The sequence below is a fragment of the Ailuropoda melanoleuca genome, chromosome 5 (assembly GCF_002007445.2).
Source record: "Ailuropoda melanoleuca isolate Jingjing chromosome 5, ASM200744v2, whole genome shotgun sequence".
NCBI classification, from domain to species: Eukaryota; Metazoa; Chordata; class Mammalia; order Carnivora; family Ursidae; genus Ailuropoda; species Ailuropoda melanoleuca.
This window is the reverse complement of record NC_048222.1, coordinates 77,394,477-77,397,546: the sequence shown is the minus strand read 5'-3', so window position 1 is coordinate 77,397,546 and position 3,070 is coordinate 77,394,477.

Below are 3,070 nucleotides of genomic sequence, written 5' to 3'. Positions count from 1 at the left end.
GGTAGGGGAAGAAAGGGATAAAGAAAGGGGGGTAATCAGAAGGGGGAATGAAACACGAAAGACTATGGACTATGAGAAGCAAACTGAAGACTTCAGAGGGGAGGGGTGTGGGGGAATGGGATAGACTGGTGATGGGTAGTAAGGAGGGCACGTATTGCATGGTGCACTGGGTGTTATCCGCAACTAATGAAGCATCGAACTTTGCATCGGAATCCGGGGATGTACTGTATGGTGACTAACATAATATAATAATAAAATTTAAAAAATGTCAAAAAGAGATAGGTTAAGTAAACTATTGCTAATTTGTTGTGCGTACAAAAAGAATATTATTATAACAACTTTAAAGGCCTTTTGAAAGAAAAGTAACAAATAGCAAATCTTTGTGATAGAATTACTTTCTATCACAAGACTGTGATGAAACAGGTTCTGTTTTTGTGTATTCTGGGAACTTTGGCCATAATCATGCATATTTTATACCAATGTGATCATAGAGAACATAAAATTTTACTTTATTCTCTATTCACTTCACCTTACATTAATGTTTCTCTATATTATTCTATTCTTTTTCAATTTTTAATAGCTTTATAATATTCCATCAAGTGGATAAACTACTTAGATTATTTACATTTTTTTTTGCTATCAGAAGCAACCATTCAATGGCAATTTTGTTTACATAGCTTTTTTTGTTCTTGCTTAAATTATTTTTTTAGGGTTAATTTTTAGGAGAAGGATCAAAGGTAATGGTGTGCTGGTGCTGAGTCACACCAACTTGTGTGAGCACATTTTGCAAATCTCTTCACAACTAGGCATTCAGGGAGCTCTCTTAAAATCAGCTGTGGTAGGTAGGAGTATTTGCATCACAAAAATTGACAAAGGCTGCAAATCAGGGCCTTTTTTGTGTTTTTGTGTTTTTATTTTTGTTTCTGGAGAGCTGGCTTGCTAACACACACTCACCAAAGGGTATAAACTTGTTTATAGCTTTTGTTATATTGGTTGCCATGTTATTTTTTAAAGAATTTTAACCAATATATGGATAAATAGTTTGATAGAGACATCTTAACTTGTTGAGGTTCAATCATAAAATACTTACATTTCTTCAATAATTGCTAAGTTGTATTTTGCCAAAACATTTTTTCCCTCTGGGCAGTGGCCTCCCTTAATATATCTGAATCCAATTCCATAATTTTTGGCCATTTAAAATAGTATCATTTTAGGTGCTAAGGTTCAGTTTTGTCTATTTAAATACCTAAAGTTTTGATTCAAAGATCATCCCCTTCTCCTTGTGTGGGTAGGGTGTGACTCCAGAATTTGGAGTGGAAGGGGTCATCTGCTGTTCTCACTAGCTGTGATTCTCTCCATCTTCCCTCGACCTACTCACTGGAATTGAGTTGGGGAAAAGGAGAAGGATACATGTGATTGCCCAGTGTGTTGGCTATTTTCCTCCTTGTTGGTCAGATCTGTAGTTCCCCCATCAGTATTTATATAGTCTCTGTCTCTTCTGTCCATTTCTGCTTCCCGTGTGTCACTAATTGACTATAGTAACTTTCTGTGTGGTCAGTGCCCTATTATTAACTCTTTTCCTCCTGAAATAACTAGAAACTAGACAAAATATAAGAAACAACACATTGGACATGAGACAACAAATGAGAGTATTCACTGAGAGATGGACAAAAGCAAGGTAAGCCCTATGATTGCTCTAGCTTGAGAGATTTGCCAGATGGTAGCTCAGGGAAAGAGAATCCAGGTAGATCTTGAGTTGAGGGGTTGGAGCTGGGATTGTGAAGAGACTGAGAAGAAAGTAGGGCAGAGCAGAGTGCAGAGAGGAGAGAGCTCAGAGTGAGGACTCCAGAGATATGCAGACGGTTCCATTGAAGGCTTTACTGAGTACTGATCAGTGTGTAAGTGTGAGAAAAGTAATCAAGAACAAGGAAAGAGCCATCCAAAAGGATTAGAGGAATATATACCTGAAAGCAAAGAGCTCTGGGAATTGTTATTCACAGCAGCAGAGTGAAAATCTTCATAATTCATAGGGCCCTGGGTAGAGTAGTCAGAAAGTTTTGATATAGTAACAGGGCAAAATTAAACCTATACCTAATGCTACTATGGTCTCATCTAACAAAACTTAAAAGCAAAAAATACAAAGGTTCTAATTCTTTCCAATTAACTGCATTTCAGTGCAAAGCTCAAGAATTTTTATAGGAATATAAAAATATCCAGTAACAACTTAGTAAATATCATAATGTCTTGTATCCAATAAAAACAAAATTATAAGATATACAAAGAAACAGGTAAATAAAATTGATAATGAGAAGAAAGGTTTGTTTAACATTTGGGAATCAACCTGTGTAACTACCCATTTGACTAACTAAAAGAGGAAAAACACATGATCATTTTGTTGAACATAGAAAAAAATGTAAAAATCCAGCATCTAATCTTGATAAAAACTCCCACCAAACTAGGTATAGCAAGGAATTTCCTCAACCTGATAAAAGGCATCTATGAAAAACCTACCCTCAGACATCACATATAATGGCAAATAACTGAATGCTTTCCTCCTAAGATCAATAAAAAAGCAAGGAGGTGCACTTTTACCACTTATATTCAACATTGTACTTGGAAAATTCAGCCAAGCTAATAAGGCAAGAAAAAGAAATACAAAGCACCAAGATCAGAAAGGAAGAAGTAAACCTGTCTTATTTCTTAGACAACATAATCATCTTCCAAGAAAATTTTATGAAATCTACTAAAAATCTAAGGAAGTAAAAGCAGGATTGGGGCACCTGGCTGACTCAGTTGGTTAAGCCTCCAAACTGGTTTCAGCTCAGGGTTGTGGGATCAAACCCCGCATTGGGCTCCCCATTCAGTGCAGAGTTGGCTTGAGATTCTTTCCCTCTCCCTCTGCCCCTACCCCCACTCATACTCTCTCTCTTAAATAAATAAATAAAATCTAAAAAAAAGTTACACAATATAGGATCGGTATACAAAATTCAACTTATTTTTATATACTAGAACAAAGAATAAGAACTTGAAATAATATTTTAAAAAATACCACTTAAAAAAGCATCATAAA